This window comes from Hibiscus syriacus, unplaced genomic scaffold, assembly GCF_006381635.1.
Source record: "Hibiscus syriacus cultivar Baekdansim isolate YM2019G1 unplaced genomic scaffold, ASM638163v2 tig00110500_pilon, whole genome shotgun sequence".
Classification (NCBI taxonomy): Eukaryota; Viridiplantae; Streptophyta; class Magnoliopsida; order Malvales; family Malvaceae; genus Hibiscus; species Hibiscus syriacus.
Genome location: NW_024062762.1, coordinates 1585494 through 1606648, shown reverse-complemented (window position 1 = coordinate 1606648; position 21155 = coordinate 1585494).

The window sequence follows — 21155 nt, the reverse complement described above, 5'->3', positions numbered from 1 at the left end:
ATGGGAGACCTCACTTTGGGAGTGCAAGAAGAATATGGGTATCTGTTTTAGATGTGGATCTAGAGATAATTTCTTGAGGGATTGTCCAGAGCCAGCTCCCACTGCTCAGACATTAGTTCAGACACATGCTCGTACTCAGAGTACATTTTAGACTCCAGTTGGGGTCGTAGTCATGGGAGAGCATATGGGTCTGTTAGTAGGGGCCGACATTCTCAGGTAGGGGTACAGCTCGGATTGAGGCCAGACAGCCTGGATTGGTATATGTTGTCAGACTTCATCAGGATCGTGACGGGTCTGATGTGATTACAAGTACCGTCACTATTTATTCAGTTCCATACTTTGCTTTATATGATTTCGATTATACCTATTACAATATATCGCGCTCTGTATCTGGGGTCTTGGTATCCCAATTGAGAATACCAAGAGTTCTATGACAGTTAAGAGTCCTATAGGCCAATCTATTGAATTGGATAGAATTTATAGAGGTTACCCTATAGAGATCTGTGGGGAGATCTTTTTGGTTGACCTGATGGAGTTGCCATTAAATGAGTTTGATTTGATACTCGAAATATATTGGTGGACAAGCATTGAGTTAATCTTAATTGTTAGACTAAGAGAATTTTCTTGAAGAGTCTATATGGTTGAAAGATAGTGATGATTAGAGAACATCGTATATTCTTGACAAATGTTGTATCTGATTTGATAGCTGAAAGGATGACCAAGAAGGGTTCTGATGCCTTTCTTGCTTATATTCTAGATACTAGAGGTTCCCGATCTGCCATAAATTGAATCTGAACTGTTAAAGAATTTCTTGATGTTTTACTCGAGGAGTTACTTGGTTTACCACCGGATAGGGACGTTGAGTTTGATATTGAAGCCTGTTCTGAATCGATGCCAGTTTTCATGGATTCTATCGTATGGCCCCTAAGGAGCTTAAAGAATTAAAAGTTCAACTTTAGGAGTTGTTAGATAAATGATTCATTCGCCCCCAATGTTTCACTATGGGGAGCTCTAGTTCTCTTTGTCAAGAAGAAAGATGAGATATTAAGACTCTGTATTGACTACTAAAAGTTGAACAAGCTCACAGTAAAAAAAATCCCAACCTAAGATTGATGACATGTTTGACCAGTTCTGAGTGGCTACCATCTTTTCGAAAATAGACTTGAGGTCGGGTTATTACCAACTCATGGTGAAAGATTTTCACATCCCAAAGACTACTTTTCGTACTTGATATAGGCATTATGACTTCCTTTTGATGCCATTTAGGTTAACTAATGTCCCTGCTGCCTTTATGGATATGATGAATAGGGTGTTCCGACCCTATCTGGACTAATTTGTTGTTGAGTTCATTGACGATATATTGGTATATTATCGGACTAAAACAGAGCACGATGATCATCTAAGGATTGTTTTATAGACTTTAGAGGAGCATAAGTTATATGCCAAGTTGAGTAAGTGTTAGTTTTGGCTTAGTGAGGTAGCTTTTCTTGGACATATCGTATCTACTGAGGGTATTCGAGTAGACTCGAGTAAAGTGGATGTGATTCTGAATTGGATGCAACCTAGAAATGTCTTTGAGATTCATAGCTTCTTAAGCTTAGCTGGTTATTATCATCGCTTTGTGAAATGTTTTTCCATCATTGCTGCTCCTCTGATGAAGTTGTTAAGGAAGGACATCCCATTTTTCTGGTCCAAGGATCAACAAGCTAGATTTGAAAAGCTAAAGACTATTCTAACTGAGGCCCCATTGTTAATTAAGTTTGAGTCTGGGAAGGATTTTTCAGTATATAACGATTATTCTCATTCTGGACTGGGATGTGTTCTAATTCAAGAGGGTAATCTTGTAGCATATGCGTCCCGTCAGTTAAAGCCGTATTAATGCAACTACCCAACCCATGATATGGATTTAGCTACAGTGGTCTTTGCTTTGAAGATTTGGAGACACTATCTCTATGGAGAGAAGTTTTATATTTATACCAATCACAAGAGTCTGAAGTATCTACTTACTCAGAAAGAGATGAATCTGAGGCAACATCGCTGGTTAGAGCTTCCAAAAGATTATGATTGCGAAATAGAGTATCACCTCGGTAGGGCTAATGTGGTGGCTGATTCCATGAGCCGTAAGGCAGTTTCTGATATGGGAGCACTGATTTACAGGTTGAGTTTATAGAATGATGGTAGTCTGTTGGCAGAGTTATAGGTTAAACCAACCTTAGCCAATGAGATCAAGGCTAAGCAACTTCTAGATAGCTCATTGCATTATTTTATCAAGCAAGTTGAGCAGGGTTCAAGTTCGGATTATACTCTTGACCATGATGGCATTTTGTGCTTCCATGACCGTTACTGATGAGTTAAGAAATACTATTCTTCGGGAAGCCCATAGTAGCCCTTATGCTATGTGTAGACACCCATTTTTCTCTGGGTTTAATTATTATTATTATTAATTATTAATTATAATTAGGGTAAAGTATAGTAATGGTCACTGAACTTTTCTAAAGCTTTCATTTAGGTCCCCTAACTTTTAAAACTTGCAATATAGTCCCCTAACATTTAGTCTGTTTGTAATATGGTCCCCCAATATTTAGTCTATTTTCAATATGGTCCCTGACGTAACCGATCGTTTGACGCCGTTACACTGCTGTTAGTATGTTTGCAATATGATCACTGAACTTTTCAGGTGCTTGCATTTAGGTCCCCCAACTTTTAAAACTTGCAACACAATCATCAATTTCATTCTAAACCACAAATTCCTTTTCGATCTCAAATTTCCTTTTTCGCTTCTCTCTTCTCATTTCCAGTGTAACGTTTTAGTCGTGGATGCATGGAAAATTCTAATCTAACTTTGAATTATGTGGAGGTGTTGACTTGAATAAGGGTTCATTGAGAGAAGACCCAACCAAGGGACTATCAAGACCATAAACGATTCAAGGTGTAATGTTAGATACGAGTCATCTCAGGTGAAGCATAGATGTTCGATGAAATACTTGTGAGAAAAAAATGAGGTTAGAAATACTTGACAAATAATACTAAGATGAACTAAGTATCATTGTTGAAAGTCACCAACAAAGCTGGAATTATTTTGTATAAATGACATATAATAATTTCTTTGTTTAATCCTTGTGGTTAAAGATTTTCTAACAGATGATCAAATATAATGAAATCCAAAACAACGCATTCACCTCTCAGTCTCTTTCGCTCACATGCACTCTCGTTTGGTTTTTGTTCTTCAATTTTCCACCATGTAAAATTGTAAACCCAAGTAGTGCTTTGTCTTTCAGTTTTTTATTTACAAAGAAAAAATGGAGAGAATTGTTGGAACGCAACATCGATTGCGTTTATTTCTTAACCTCTCCCCTCACTTGCAAGAAGGTATTTATTTTCTCTTTTGGGTTATCTGGAAGTAAGCTTCTCCTCTTTCTCACTTTCCATTTCAACTCACATTGTGTGTTTTTGTTGAAATTTTTACGTTTCTGGAACTGCATGTCAATGACCTAGATATTCAGTGTTAGTATTGAACCAAAACCATCTAATTTTCTTTCTTTCTTCTTAATCAAAACTTTTAGTACTCATGAAATATATTCAGTCCATCAAAATATAAGTGAAATAGGGTTCTATGCTAAATTTTTTGATCTTCTTGTTTTGTTTTTTTTAAATTAGGGAATTGGTTGTGAGTATTGACATAGTGAAATCGACAGGCTCAATTCGAAAGACTGCTGGTACTAGTTTATCGGGAATTGTATTGATCCGACCTGTGGTTTTTAGCATCCTATGAGCTCGTATTCTTTTTAATAAGTTCATGTTGATTATGGGACTGATATATCGTGAACGAATTGGATTTTTTTACATGTTTTTGAAATTTTACAGTTGAGTTGTATTGAATTATAGCTTTAGAAGAAAATTCTGCATGCACGCAACTCGAAAGGCATCATGACAGGGTAGTATATTTGGAGCAGTTACTTAACCCTGTCATAATGCATTTCGAGTTACGAAATAGACTGAGAAGTGAATGCACTTTTTGGGATTTCATTATATTGATCATCTGTTGGAAAATCTTTAACCACAAGAATTAAACGAATAAATTATTATATGCCATTTATAAAAAATAATTCCAACTTTGTTGGTGACTTTCAACAATGGTACTTAGTTCATCTTAGTAGTATTTGTCAAATCTGCATTTCTAACCCCATTGCTTTCTCACAAGCATTTCATCAAACATCTATGCTTCACCTGAGATGACTTGTATCTAACATTACACCTTGAATCGTTGATGGTTCCGATAGTCCCTTGGCCGGGTCTTCTCTTAATGGACTCTTATTCAAGTCAACACCTCCACATAATTCAAAGTTATATTAGAATTTTCCATGCATCCCCGACTGAAAAGTTACACTGGAAATGAGAAGAGAGAAGTGAAAAGGAAATTTGAGATCGAAAAGGAATTTAGGGTTTAGAATAAAATTAAGGACTATATTGCAAGTTTTAAAAGTTGGGGGACCTAAATGCAAGCGCCTGAAAAGTTCAGTGACCATATTGCAAACATACTAATGGTAGTGTAATGGCGTCAAACGGTCAGTTACGTCGGGACCATATTGTAAATGGACTAAATGTTGGGGGACCATAACAAACTAAATGTTAGGGGATTGTATTGCAAGTTTTAAAAGTTAGAGGACCTAAATAAAAGATTTAGAAAAGTTCAGTGACCATTACTATACTTTACCCTTATTATTATTATTAACAAAAGAGCTTTGGAATAAAAAACAGAGGGTCATTCGAACGAAAAAAACTGATAGAAAGAAAAAATACTCTTTTTTTTTTTGCAAAGCACAACCACTATCACCTCACTAAAAAAGAGGAAGCACTAAAGGTAAAATCACGTACCTTAGAACTCTAGGTTTGCCTTATGGGTTCTAGATTCGAAAAAGAGGTTGTTTGGGCTAAGATGGGTAGAGTCTAAGTTGGTTTTGGATGAGAAAAGAAGGGTTAAAGGCTGAAGGGGCACCAATTTGTCATCATGCCCTCATCTCCAAAACTAATTAGGGGCGGTCAGATTTAGTTTGGTTTTACCTTGCGGGGTGGGGAGTAGAAAATAGGAGATAATTCCTTTAGGTTTTTTTAGGTAAGAAATGATGATGTAAAAATGAAATTATAGGCCAAATGTTGGCCTTTGGGTCTAACCATATATCCGGTCGGCAGAACGACGTCGTTTGGAGGGGAGGAAACCTTGCATTTAGTGCTTGGCTTAATCACGCATAGAGGGTCTCTATTTTGTAACAAATTGCATTCTAGTCATTCAATGAAATTTTCATCTTTCCATTTCAAGTTATTTATTTATTTTATGTTTCATTTTAGTCCTATATGTCTGTTATTATATTTGTTTTTATTGAAATTTTGACTTTTGATTTTGCATAATATTTATTTTGGTCCTTCATATGTACCAATATATATAAAATTGGGTAATTTTCCCTTTAAGTCTTATGTTTAGCCTAATACTCATTTTAGTCACTATTTTTGATTTATTGTTTAATGTTAGGGTTTATCACCCATTTAATCCTCGTTGTTCTATCTTTTTTTAGTTTTTAATTCCTGAAATTATTACATGATATGTTTTGTTGTTTCATTTTCATTGGTACTATATATGTAAATGAATTTTATATATTACTATTTATTTATATACTTTTCGTGTATGAATGCCTTGTATTTTAAATAAATGTTTTCATTTGTTAAATATTAATATTATAATATTACCATAGGTATGTGTTTAGTTAGTATTTTATGACTATTGTGTATATGTACATATATATGTATGTTTTGTTTTTAGAATCGATTTTCGGATGATTATACAAATGCATATTTCGTTCATTTTTAACGAAACTATTTTTAAGAACACTCATCATATAATGGGTGTGAAAAGCACCACCTTGTAGAGGTAGTGCGATTCTATACAATATTCAACCGAAGGGTGAACATGAAATAAATCGAGCATTTTTATTAAAACGATAGTAATATTTTAAATTGCCCTTTATTATTATTATTTTAATTTAAGTATTGACAATTCATGTTTTGTAAAAAAAGATGAATTATTTCATGCAAATTCCGATATTAATTCCTTGTTTAATTCATATTTTTAAACAATTTAGGGAGGAAACATTCTTTTTACAGAAAATAAATAGATGTGATAGCCTTCCTGTTGGAGGATGCGCGAATCTCGAGATTTCTTGTTCAAAGTAAAGAATTTTTCTTAATAAATAATTCGAAATAATTTATTCACATCCAATAAAAGATCATACTTTCAATATTGATGTAAATTCATGATTACCACTATTTACGACAATATGTAACTGACCAAGTATCAATTTTGGGCACTGTGGGGATGCTTATACTTCCCACGCATAATGATTCCCAAATACTCAAAAATAAAATTTTGGGAAACGCATACCAGCTTTTGTCTTTTAAATGTTTAGTTTTTAATTGTTTCAAAAAGATTTTTTGGTATTCGACCTACCTAACCCAAAGGTCGATGGCGACTCCAATTCATAATAATCAATTTAAAATCCCAATTTCTTAATAAAGTCATAATTGTTTTTTAAAATATAAAATTTTCAAAATGATTATGACAGTTTGGCGACTCCACTGGGAACACTTTATAGAGTCAGGCTGTAATTCGCTTATACATTATCGTAGTGAAGGAAATTACGAGTTCGAGTCTATAGTTAGCTTATGATCATTTTATTGAAATTTTACATTATTATACATTTTTTATGTAAATAGTTGTACTAATGTTTTAATTCATGTTTTCAGCTTCACCAAAATTCCTCTCGAAAGTTTTTCTTGTATTTTTGTTGTTTTATTTAGTTGAAGGTTTGTGTGTTCCTCCTCACAAACCTCACATGCATTTGCATGACATAAGCTCTATACACAAGCTTCGTCCCAAGTAAGTAGGGGTGAACGATTTTCTCTCGTAAGAATTTATTCTTCATATAAGCCTTGGAAAATAACCTCTAGGGTACATATGCCTTATACCTTCGTAGGGATTTATTCCTTGTATGTGTATAAAGAAGTGAATCCCTTTGAATTGAACTCGATCTGTTTAAGTCTATAATGGGTGATGATTGAGGGCTTGGAAGCCCAATGAGGCACCGACAATAAGGACAGTTAGAGTACTTTTCCCTGTTAGAGTTAAAACATACATATAGTGAACCATAGAGTGTTCACCCTAGGTAGAGCCATACAGAACCTATGTCCGTTAGTAGGAACCGAAATAAGTGTACACAAAGGAGGAATAACTCTAAACCTTTACATTTTGCTTTAAATTCATAGAATAAATTTCTTTTCGAATGAAAATTGTAAACTAGATACCATGCAGTTAGGATCAATTTCTTGAAAATAAAGCATGTCGGGTAGAAAGTATGTCGGGGTAGGATTGTTATTTAATAAAAGCATGCTCGGGTAGATACCATGATGGGGTAGGTGTTATATTCATCTCTAAATAACACTTTTATCTGTATCGATTATCTTACTTGTACTAACTCATTCTTTCCAATTTTTTGTGTCATTTTTCATCTTTTTTTACATTGCATCATCATAACATAATGCGAAAATGTTGATATGCAAGGGAATATTTAAGTGAAAATTTTCATAAGTAGAGAAAAAAGTTTTCAATCAAGTAGTCGCATACACAAACATGAACTGATTGATAATGAGGAAGAAAATCACTTGAAGATTGCACACTAGAGTTAACTGATAGAACAACCTCGAAGACTCGAAAGGAAATCCCTTTATCCGAGAAGATAAAGTAATGGTATAGATTTTGCTTACAACTATTCCACCATTAATCATCAAGGTGTGTCGCATGATTCTAGCACTATAGGGGCATTAACTGATATAGATTATAGATCGTTTGAGGGGCATAATTTTCCAAGATGAAACTCCAAAATGAAGCATTGACTCATTTCAGACCCAACGTCTAAGAAAAAGCATGTCTGCAAAATGGAATATCTTGTGATGTGAAGACTTTTTATCTCTGATGAAAATTATTTTATGATATTTATCGTTAGGAATCCTAACTTATGATCAACACTTTTTGCATCTGCATTTGCATATTTATATTTTGCACTACATTTATTTAATCGTTTTCACATGCATCGTTCATGAAAACATGGGGATTAATTCATGGAGAATTTGATGAAAATGGTCATTATCACGTGACATAATGGAAACAAAATTCAAAAATTGAAGGAAGAATTCAAGAGAATTTACAGAGAATGAACGAGATTGGGAAGCTAAATTAGATCAATCACAAAAGGCTACCATAGACCACATCTTGCAAACCCAAGCCAACATGGTTTATCAGATTGTTGAAAAATTGGTTGGGCTCAATCAGGAAAAAGGCAAAGAGCATGTTTCTTCATCCATGGAAACCTCTAAGTGTATGATGATACAGGCTAATCCACAACTATTCATTTCACCCGAAATACTTCCAAGCCACCGAGTAGGCTTCTTCGTCACTAAGACTCAAGCAACTGTGTTAGATCCTAATGCTAACTCTACTGATCACAACATGTCCAATCCTTATGAGATGGAAAAAGCCAAGAATGAGATCCCTGAGAACTTAAAAAATTGGTGCAGAGAGACATTTAAGGAATTAGAGGACGTTCTCATAATGAAATTGATGCAAGTGAACTATGCTTGGTTCCTAACTTGGTGCTCCCGCCCAAATTCAAAATGGTTGATTTTGAAAAGTAAAATATAACCAGTTGCCCTACTGCCCATCTTACAATGTTCATTCAAAGGATGACTAGATACACCAACAATGATCAGATGTTAATCCACTGTTTTCAAGATAGTTTGACTGAAACATCTTCTAAGTGGTATAATCAACTGAGTTGTATTCAAATCCACTCCTAGAAGGATTGGGCTCATGTCTTTATGGGTCAATACAAGCACATGACTGATATGACCCTGATAGAACAACACTACAAAATATGGAGATGAAGCATAATGGGAGCTTCCGACAATATGCACAACGATGAGGGATGTTGCTTCTTAAGTGAATCCATGTAACATCCTCAATACCGGGTTAGTGACTAAATTGTAAAGTTTCAGAATTTGGCGATTTAAAGTATAATAATTTATTAGTGCAAGGACTTATATGAAATGTTGTGTAGGATCAAATTATAAAGAAAAAAATAAAGGATAGAATGGTCTTTCGCAAGGAAAATAATTAAAGAAGAAATTTATACATATTAGCTCCGCGTGGAAGAGAAGAAAGAAAAACCAAGGTTCCAGAGTTCTCTTCTTCTTTTCTTTTCTCCCAAACGTGAAGACTTATAGCAAAGGAAAATTTTTAATAAGCTAATTATTTGCTGAAATTTAAGTTTGGTTTTGCTCCTTAGATGTTAATTAAGCTTAAGGAAAGCTTAATTTGCTTTAAAACAACAAGATAAAGGGTGTAGGAAGAATTAAAGATTAAGAGTGCTTGAATGGAATTTTGAAAAGAGTTCATATTTGGAATCAGAGGTTGAATTTGACTTGTTATCGACTTAATTAAGACATACGAAGTGTTAGAATTAGATTTAGAACATGTTAGAATTTGAGGGAGATTCTTGAAATCTATGTGGAGGATTGAATTTTTAAGTATAAGAGGTATTGAATGGGTATTAATTAATTTAAGTAGATGTATGCAAGTTAAGAGATAAAAATGGGAATATGAAGTGTTGAGAGGATTATGAAGAGATTTTTGTGCTAAAATATATTTCTGGGTTGTGTGCATCGATGCACATTCAATGTGTACCGATGCATCAAGGTAAAATCCCAGAAATTGTTCAAGGTTTATCGATATACAGGTGTATCGATGCCTCCTTTAAAATAAAACATCGAATGTCATTAGTGTATCGATGCACAAGTAGTGCATCGATGTACCCCCTTAAAATACAAACATCGAATGGGATTTATGTACCGATGCATAGATTGTGCATCGATGCACCCGTCAAGGGATGCATCGATACAAAGTGTAGTGCATCGACGCATACCATCATTAAAATGAAAATATCTTTCTTTTTAGCCTAAGGAGTGATAGTTTAGAATATATTAATTAGTAACTGATTAGTATCAATGTATTACTATTAGATAGAATAATTTCGTTTCAGAACAAACAAAGGATTAGGATCAAGTCAAAATAAGCAAGGCCAAGGTGAGTGCATATCCTATATGAAATGGAATTGAGACAATACTTACGATAAGTCTATATCTTATCATTTAATTTATGATTTTATATTCATGCACTGCATATATATATGTGTTAACGTTATAGTGATTTCATACATTTTTCATTCATGATTAACATGGTATTATATGAATGAATTCCATTATCAGAGAATTCTTCCAAATATGTGAAATAATGAAATGATCATATGAAGTGACTTATGTGTTTACATGGACAGTGATGAAAGAGATATGAAATGAGAAATGTATTTATAATTAAGCCCATGTTATTTAATATGAGAGCTATAAGTATATTGGCATGCCAAGTCAGGGATTATCAGTGGTCCTTCGGGATAATGGTTCTTCGGAACAATCAGTGGTCTTTCGGGACATAATGGTCATTCGGGACAAATATCAGTTCCCTTTAGGAATTATACGAGCTATGGTGATAGCATAGTGCACAACCTCTATGTACTCACATACCTTTGTTCTCCATAATGTACATGGGCAATTCAAAGATAAGTTAAAGTGGAATTAGCATAAGAATATGTTTTATATGTGTATGTTACCGTCATATATGTTAGTGAAATAGATGCATACAAATAAAGATGTCATGATCAGATGGTAAGAATGCATGTTCATGAATGCATTGTTATATATATATATATATATTATGCCTTACTAAGTCTATGACTTAGCGTGTAAGTGATTTACACGTAGGTACCAAGAATCAAGAGGAGCAGTAATAAAGGCAGCAAGGACAACATCACTACTAAAAGATCAGATCAGAAGTAATTGACAAAGTAGATATTTTGGTTGTGTATAGAGTGTTGGCATGTAATAAGTGGTTAATTACGAATGCTCTGATCGATTTTTATTTTGTGGTCTTTTTATGTAAATTAATGTATTTGGATTTAATGAAAGTTTAAAATTTCCCTGTTTTTCATTAAGTTTCAAAGTTTAAAAAGTCAATGTGACACCTCGAAACTCATATTCAGGTCGGATATGGGTTAGGGTGTTACATTTAATGGTATTTGAGCTACGGTTTAGTCGATTCTCGGTATAAACTGAAGTCTAGCGTGTCCTATAAAGTATACATGCCAACAAAATAGTGAAAACTTCTGATCTGATATAATAATAAGTATGTTGTTTTGCTGATAGAATGATATGGGTATGTTTTTAGATTTCGGACATGGTAGCTCTTAAAGTGAAGCGGGAGATGATAGGCCCACTAAAAGCAGTAATTCATCGGCCCTGGCTAGGCAGAGTGAAGATCAGACACCCTCTATAGTGCCTGTAAGTGATCAAGATATGTTCTTCAGAACATTGGATGTGGTATTGGTGCGTTTTCAACCTTTGTTACTTCAACTCCAAGAATGAATGTTGCAAAGGAGTTAAAGGGTTTAGAAGCACCAGAGTTTAGAGGTGAAGCCGAAAATGTCCTATTTGCGGACCTTTGGCTTAATGATGTAAAATCATGCTTGAGGGACTTCATTATTCTGATCCAGAGAAGCTGGATGGAATAGTCTCATTGCTCCGAGGGCAAGCAAGGATTTTGTGGATCAATGTTACATTGAGAATGCCCGGTGATCAAGTAACTTGGTCTTTGTTCTTAGAAGAGTTCAAGCATAAATATGGGAGATCAGTTCATCCGACAGATGAAGCAAGAGTTCATGAATTTAAAGTAATGGAATCGTACAGTGTATGAGTACGAATGTGAATTCAACAAGTTGAGTCGTTTCACTGCGGAGTTAATTCCTACAGAGAAGGATGTTTGCGATTAGTTTGTTGAGGGATTGCGTCGTCGTCTGAAAGAGATGCTTATTGTATTGAATTTATCTTCGTTCAATAAGTGGTGAACCTGCTAAAGCTTGGAAAGAGCTCAAAATGAGAGGTTCAGGGATTCTCGAGTTCAGACTTCGAAAAGATCAGGGCATCATCGAGTGTTACACCATCAAAAAGGGGCAGAGATGTGAGTTCTTGAATGGGGACACCGGACATTTTGTTCAGGATTGTCCCATTTAGTGGGTGAATATGCTCATCCAGAGAGGTCTGCCTCGGCTACCCAGAGAGGAAGAGGTGAGGTAGAGAAATTCAGTCAGAATCCTTGATCCACAAGAGATACGCTCCACAACTCGGGTATAATCTCAAGACTAGCGATGATAGAGATGACCTAGAAATAATAGCAGGTATCTTTCAGTTGTATGACAAGATGTGTTTGTATTGATTGATTCGGGTCTACATATTCTTACATTTATAGTAAGTTAATGAAAGAATTGAATATTTTGTTAGAATCTACTAGCATGAGGTAATAGTGACTAATCCGTTAGGACGTAGTGCTTGAGTTAATATGGAATATCGAGGGTGTCCCATACAGATTCAGGGAATTGAATTCCCTACTAATCTGATGGAATTACCTTTGACAAATTCGAGGTGATACTGGGAATGGACTGGTTATATCGTTATTACGCTAAGGTTGACTGTACTGAAAAGAGTAACGTTGAGAAGTTCAGAATATAGAAGTTATTATTTAGTGAAGGATGAAACCCATTGGCTAATGTAATATCAGTGATGTCAGCAAAGAATTTATTTCTACAGGGATGTCAAGGGTTTATAGTAATTGTGATGGATGTGAGAGCAAAAGAGATGGGGGTTGAAGAAATTCCTATATCAGAGAGTTTTCTGACGTTTTTCCTGCAGAGTTACCGGGTTTGCTCCAGACAGAGAGGTAGAATTTCAGATTGAAGTAATGCCGGAACTGCACCTATTGCCATATCACCATACAGAATGGCCCCAAAGAGTTACAGAATTAAAGATCCAATTATAGAATTACTGGACAAGGGTTTATCAGACCGAGTGTCTCACCATGGGGCTCCAGTTTTGTTCGTCAAAAAATAATGGATCCATGCGTCTTTGCATTGATTATAGGCAACTCAATAAAGTGACATCAAGAATAAGTACCACCCCCCCCCGAATTGATGATTTGTTTGATCAGTTAAAGGAGCTTCAGTGTTTCAAAGATTGATTTATGTTCTGGGTACCATCAATTGAAGATTCAAGATAAAGATATTCCAAAGACGGTATTCAGAACGAGGTATGATCATTATGAGTTTATCGTGATGTCGTTTGGAGTTACGAATGCCCGGCTACTTTCATGGATCTCATGAACCGAATATTTCAACCTTATTTAGATTGATTCGTTGTGGTATTCATTGATGATATTTTAGTTTATTCAAGTCGGAAGAAGAGCATAGTTCGCATTTGAATATCGTTCTACAGACTTTGAGAGAAAAAGAAGATTTATGCCAAACTCTCCAAATGTGAATTCTGGTTGAAGAAAGTGACATTTCTTGGACATGTAATTTTTGCAGAAGGGATTCGAGTAGATCCCCAAAAGATTAAAGTTATTTTAGAGTGGGAAGTTCCAAGAATGTGCCAGAAGTTCAGAGTTTCTAGGGTTAGATGGCTATTATCGAAGTTCGTTAAAAACTTTTCGATAATAGCATTAACCCCTAACCAAGTTATTGAGGAAAGAGGTAAAATTTTCTTGGACTCTGGAGTGCCAAGAGAATTTTGAAAAGTTAAAGAAGATTTGACAGAAGCTCCAGTCTTGGTTCAACCCGAGTCTGACAAGAACTTTGTATGTACAGTGATGCGTCTCATAACGGGTTGGGATGTGTTAATGCAAGAAGCAAAGTGGTGGCCTATGCATCTAGGCAATTAAAACCACATGAGAAGAATTCAACACATGATCTGGAGATGGCGGCAGTAGTGTTAGCTCTTAAGATCTGGCGTCACTATTTGTATGGTGAGCGATGCTACTTATACGGATCATAAGAGTTTGAAATATTTGATGACTCAGAAGGAATTAATTTAAGACACGAAGATGGGTGGAATTCTTAAAGGATTATGATAGTGATCGATTTTCATCCGGGAAAAGCGAATGTGGTAGCGGATGCTTAAGTCGAAAAGACGTTGCAGCCTTAAGAGCTTTAGATGTTAGACTATCATTAAGATGAGACGGTGCCATATGTGCAGAATTGACTCTCAAGCCATCATGGCTAGATCGAATTAAAGAATTGCAAGCTAGAGATGAAATATGTTTAAAGAAGTTACAGAAGATAAGGAATGTAGAGGTTACGGATTATGAAGTGAAAGCTGATGGGAACCTATATTATCAAGGGATGCTAGTGATTCCAGATGATGATGAGTGGAAGAAAGACTTGTTAACGGAAGCTCATTGTAGTCCATTGACTATGCATCCGAGAGGAAATAAAATGTATATGGATCTCAAGAGCCGATATTGGTGGCCTGGAATGAAGAGAGACATTACGAAATTCGTATCCAATGTTTGACGTGTCAGCAGTCAAAGCTGAACATCAGGTTCGTCCGGACTGGTGCAACCTATGTAGAAAGATTGACTAAGTCAGCTCATTTTATTCTAGTATGAGTTGACTTTTCCATTGATAAGTATGCTGAGTTATATATCAGGGAGATTATATGTCTACATAATGTACCTGTTTCTATTATTTCGGATCGAGATCCTAGATTTACTTCACAGTTTTGGAAACCATTACATAAAGCGTTGGGTACTCGGTTGAACTTTAGTACATCGTTTCATCCACAAATCGATGGGCAATCCGAGAGAACAATCTAAAATTTGGAGGATATGTTGAGAGCTTGTGTTATCGAGTTCAAAGGATCATGGGAAAGGTACTTGCCTCTTGTTGAACTCACGTATAACAATAGTTATCAATCAAGCATCAAAATGGTACCTTATGAAGCTCTTTATGGAAGAAGATGTCGTACGTCTCTAAATTTGTTCGAGCTTAAAGACAAAGAAATTCTTGGTCTGGAGTTGACCCAGGAAGTGGAAGAAAAAGTTCAAGTAATTCAAAGTAATCTCAAAGCAGCAGCTGATAGACAGAAATCATACGCGGATCTAAACAGAAAAGAGATCAAATATCAAATGGGAGATAAAGTGTTTTTCAAAGTGTCTCCTTGGAAGAAGGTTTTGAGATTTGGTCGAAGCGGAAAGTTAAATCCTCGATTCATTGGACCTTATGAGATTTTAAAGAGAGTTGGACCAGTGGCATATCAATTGGTATTGCCACCTTAAATGGAAAAGATTCATGATGTCTTCCATGTCTCAATGCTTCGGAAGTATCGATCTGATCCCTCCCACATTGTGACTCCAGAAAAGATCGTGATTCAATCAGATTTAACATATGAGGAAGAACCGGTCCAAATCTTAGCTCATGAGATTAAGCAATTAAGGAGCAAGATTATTCCATTAGTCAAAGTATTATGGAGAAATCACAAAGTAGAGGAAGTAACATGGGAGCGTGCAGAGGATATGAGGAATCAGTACCCCCATCTCTTCGAGCAATGAAAATTCAAGGACGAATTTTCTTTAGGGGGAGATTTGTAACATCCTCAATACTAGGTTAGTGACTAAATTGTAAAGTTTCAGAATTTGGTGATTTAAAGTATAATAATTGATTAGTGCAAGGACTTATATGAAATATTGTGTAGGATCAAATTATAAAGAAAAAAGAATAGAATGATAGAATGGTCTTTTGCAGGGAAAATAATTAAAGAAGGGATTTATATTAGCTCCACGTGGAAGAGAAAAAGAAAAACCAAGGTTCCAGAGTCTCTTTCTTTTTTTTCTCCCAAACATGAAGACTTATAGCAAAGGTGAGATTTTTCATAAGCTAATTGTTTGCTAAAATTTAAGTTGGTTTTGCTCCTTAGATGTTAATTAGCTTAAGGAAAACTAATTTGCTTTAAAACAATAAGATAAGGAGTGTAGGAAGAATTAAAGATTAGGAGTGCTTGAATGGAATTTTGAAAAAGAGTTCATATTTGGAATCGGAGGTTGAATTTGACTAGTTATCGACTTAATTAAGACATACGAAGTGTTAGAATTAGATATAGAACATGTTGGAATTTGAGGGAGATTCTTCAAATCTATGTGTAGGATTGAATTTTTAAGTATAAGAGGTATTGAATGGGTATTAATTAGTTTAAGTAGATGTATACAAGTTAAGGAGATAAAAGGATGGGAAATATGAAGTGTTGAGAGGATTATGAAGAGATTTTCATGCTAAAATAACATTTCTGGGTTGTGTGCATCGATGCACATTCAATGTGTACTGATGCATCAAGGGTAAAATCCCAGAAATTGTTCAAGGTATATCGATGCACATGAGGTGTATCGATGTACTCCTTTAAAATAAAAACATCGAATGGCATTAGTGTATCGATGTACAAGTAGTGCATCGATGCACCCCCTTAAAATACAAACATCGAATGGTATTATGTACCGATGCATAGATTGTTCATCGATGCACCCGTCAAGGGATGCATCGATACATGGTGTAGTGCATCGATGCATACCTTCATTAAAAGATGAAAATAGATTTCTTTTTAGCCTAAAGAGTGATAGTTTAGAATATATTAATTAGTATACTTATTAGTATCAATGTATTACTATATAGATATACAACGTAATTTCATTCCGGAACAAACAAAGGATTAGGATCAAATCAAAATAAGCAAGGCCAAGGTAAGTGCTTATCCTAGATTAAATGGAATTGAGACGAGACTTGTGATAAGTCTATCTCTTATCTTTGAATTTATGATTTTATATTCATGCACATGCATACATATATATGTATTAACTTTATAGTGATTTCATGCATTTTTCATTCATGATTAACATGGTATTATATGAATGAATGTCATTATCAGAGAATTCTTCCAGATATGTGAAATAATGAAAATGATCATATGAAGTGACTTATGTGTTTACATGGACAGTGATGAAAGAGATATGAAATGAGAAATGTATTTATAATTAAGCCCATGTTATTTAATATGAGAGCTATAGGTATAATTGGCATGCCAAGAGTTGAGGGATTATCAGTGGTCCTTCGGGACATAGTGGTTCTTCGGAATAATCAATGGTCCTTCTGGACAAATATTCAGTTCCCCTTTAGGGAATTATACGAGCTGTGGTGACAGTATAGTGCACAACCTCTATGTACTCACATACCTTTGTTCTCCATAATGTACATGGGCAATTCAAAGATAAGTTAAAGTGGAATTAGCATAAGAATATATGTTTATATGTGCATGTTACCGTCATATATGTTATAGTGAAATAGATGCATACAATAAAGATGTCATGGTAAGAATGCATGTTCATGAATACATTGTTATATATATATATATATATATTATGCCTCACTAAGTCTATTAACGTGTAAGTGATTTACACGTAGGTAGAATCAAGAGAAGCAGTAATAGAGGCGGCAAGGACAACATCACTACTAAAGATCAGTAATTGACAAAGTAGGTATTTTGGTTGTGTATAGAGTGTTGCATGTAATAAGTGGTTATGAATGCTTTGTTCGATTTTGTTGTGGTTTTATGTAAATTAATGTATTTGGTTTTAATGAAAGTTTAAAATTTCCTTTTTTCTTTAAGTGTCAAAGTTTGAAAAGTCAACTCAGACTCTCGGTCGGATATGGGTTAAGGGTGTTATAATCCACTAATGATTGAAATGGAGTTCATCACTTTATTCATCGATACATTAAAATCTCTATATACCAACCACACGTTAGGGTTTACCACTAAGAGTTTCTCTAATGTCATCACGTGTTAAGAAATGATTGAAAGGGCGATCAAGAATGGTAAAATCAGGAATACAAAAAGCACTGACACCGAGCATGAAGCTAAAATCAGTATTGTGGGAGCCTATTCAGCTGGTCGTAAGGCTGAGTTTTATATGATGATCTGAGAAAAGAGTCAGTTTGACCCAATTCCAATAACTTATGAGGAATTACTTCCAATATTGATTGACAAGAACTTAGTGACTCCAATCCAATCCAAGCCGAAGAAACTGCCATATCCTGAAGGCTACGATGTCAATGTTGTATACAACTATCGCATAGGAAGTTCAGGGTATTCCACTAAGAATTGTAGGGCATTGAAGTGAAAGGTCTAGAATCTGATTGATTCGGGGGCATGGATGTTCGATGAATGATAGGGCATTTTGATGTTAATCAAGAAGAAGCCATTGCATCTACCATGAAGCTTTCTTACCCTTGCATTAAGCCTATTATTTTGTTTGAACTCATTTTTGTTCTATCTTTTGCTTAAATATTTTGTTAAGTCATTTGATGATTGAACTTATGTTACCTTATAAGGTTGTGAATAATTGAATAGGTTTTAGTCTTGTAGTCCTTTTAATATCATTTGAATTAAAAGCTCCCTTGAGAATTAAGGTTATGGCCTCTGGGTAAATAACAAGATTGAACCTTCGTAAAACAAGAACCCTTAATCTTACTTCAGAAGATACACCATAATACACTCACTTCTCTTGCAAGTATGTAAGGATGTGGAAAAAATGGGGCATCTTGCACATGAGACTGTAAAGCTGATTGGTTTCTACTTCTATTGATGACGTTCAATGATGATCATGACCTTCATAGATAGAATAGTCGAGTAAGTGAATCTAGTTTAGGTCAGTTGCTTGGAAATTGAATTCTAAGGATGAAATTTTTTGACTTTCAACAACACATGGACTATAAAGGTTATTCTTGACAAGCTTAAGAAATTGAATCTGTATACCCAAAATGTAATTATATATGTATATAATAAATCTTGAGTTATCTCTCTAGAGCAATTGGTTAAACGCACCGACCTTATGGATAAATTCAGCTAGCCAAATAAAGGTAATTATAAAATGAGAAAATAACCTCAGTGACCGAAAATGCCTTATAATATACGATTTTAACCAATTTTTTTTGGATTTGCTAAAATGACCAAAATATTCGCAACGCGATCTCAAATTCGCAATGCGAACTCTAATTTCGCAACCCAATTTCCAATATCGCAACACAAATATATAAATCGCAACACAGAAGTCAAATTTGCAACGTGATAGTCAAATCTACAACAAAAAAGTCAAATTCGCAACAAAAAAGTCAAATTCGCAACGCGATAGTCAAATTCGCAACACTGAATTTCAAATTCATAACACAAAAGTCAAATTCGCAACGCGATAGTCAAATTCGTAACGCGATAGTCAAATTCGCAACACTGAATTTTAAATTCGCAACACAAAAGTCAAATGCGCAACGCAAAAGTCAAATTCACAACGCGAAACACAATATTAATTTCGCAACACAAATGTAAACAGTATTATCACAAATCATAACCTAAAACCCTAAATCACAACTCAGTCTCATCTCTATCTCTCACTCTCTACGACGACATCCGTCCCCATCTTCGACGAAATCCGTCCCCATCTCCGGCGAAATCCTTCTATCTCCATCTCTCAGAGCAACCCTCATAACCATTCACGATAAGAAATGGAAAATCAACCACCGAGGGTTAGTTTTTTAATCTCTTGTTTTTATTTTGAAATTTTTGTATTATTATTAGATTTTTCTTATATTTATGATAAATTTACTGGTAATTTTAATATATATAAAGATTAACCATTTCACTTAGATTGCTTAGTAAATTCATTCGGTTGCTGCCAATACTGCTAAACTGTTTGGTCTTTAACCCCGTGAAGTTAGTAGTTGTCTTTGTTTTGTCTTTTTGTTGAAAAAATGCAATTCATTCAAGTTTCAATTTGCTGAAGAATAGTTTTTGAAACTTAAATTCGCAACACGAAAACCAAATCGCAACGCGTAAATGAAAATCGCAACGCAATTTATTTTCGCGTTGCGATTTCATTTTCGCATTGCGATTTTCTCGTTGCGATTTGGTGTTGCGATTTCATTTTCGTGTTGTGAATTTAAGTTTCAAAAAACTATTCTTCTGCAAATTGAAACTTGAATGAATTGCATTTCTTCAACAAAAAGACAAAACAAAGACAAATACTACTTCACAGTGTTGCTAATTTAAGTTTCAAGAATAAACTACTACTCTTTATGTTGTCCTTGAACCTGCACTAAACCTATGTTGTCCTTTTAAATGTTTATATAAGTGCTTACTTCTGGAATGTTATTTGATGCATTTTGTGAACTATGATAGAATAATGACAGTATGTGAATACCGTGCTAGTTTGAAACATATTTGGCTTTGTTTTCATTGTTTAATATCATGTCTGTTTATAGTGTATAATTTGTAGTTTTTTGTATATCTAACTTGGTATGTTTATTGTTTTTGTAGAAAAAAATTTCGGCTGCATTGACCTTAAGGAATAAATTAAGCCTAGCCACTAAAATTGCGTCGACGCTTACACCTCTACAAAGAAAATTGTTTGAGGATACTTGCTTCGGGTCATGGCTGAAAGTACAACATACGAGTGGAGATGCTATGCTGACACATTTGTTTCTTCAGACCATGACTAACGATCTACCCGAGAGGATACAACGTGGTGATGAAGAGATATGGTTTCATTTTTCTCCGCACCGGCGTATACTTGTTTTGGGCGGGAGGAGTTTTTCATAATCACTGGTCTACACTTCGGACACGATGAAGTAACCTGGTACACTAGTCATATCTCCTGCCCATCATGGTTATCTAGGGTTTTTTCTGAGCTGGCAAAGTCGAAGTCGAGTTTACACGTCAACGACTTGAAGAGATTATTTGTTAAAGATGGTTTTACTCGGATGGATGACATTGATGTTGTCCGAGTATGCCATTTATTTCTTTTGTATGCCAGCTTTTTAGGCAAAGAGGGCAGACAACCTATCTGAGGACCTAATATTTTGGTAGAGGACCTAAATGGATGGAACCTATTTTCGTGGGGTTCATATCTATGGAAAGCTACCTGGAAGAAGTTGTCGTCTGCCTTTGAGGACCGAAAAAGTTTACGGGGCGATGGTTCTAAATACACTTTGATAGGATTTACTTGGGCCTTTAAGGTAAGAATTTATATATAATGTTTCCAAAATTATAATTAATTATTTAACAATTACTAATGTTTGTGT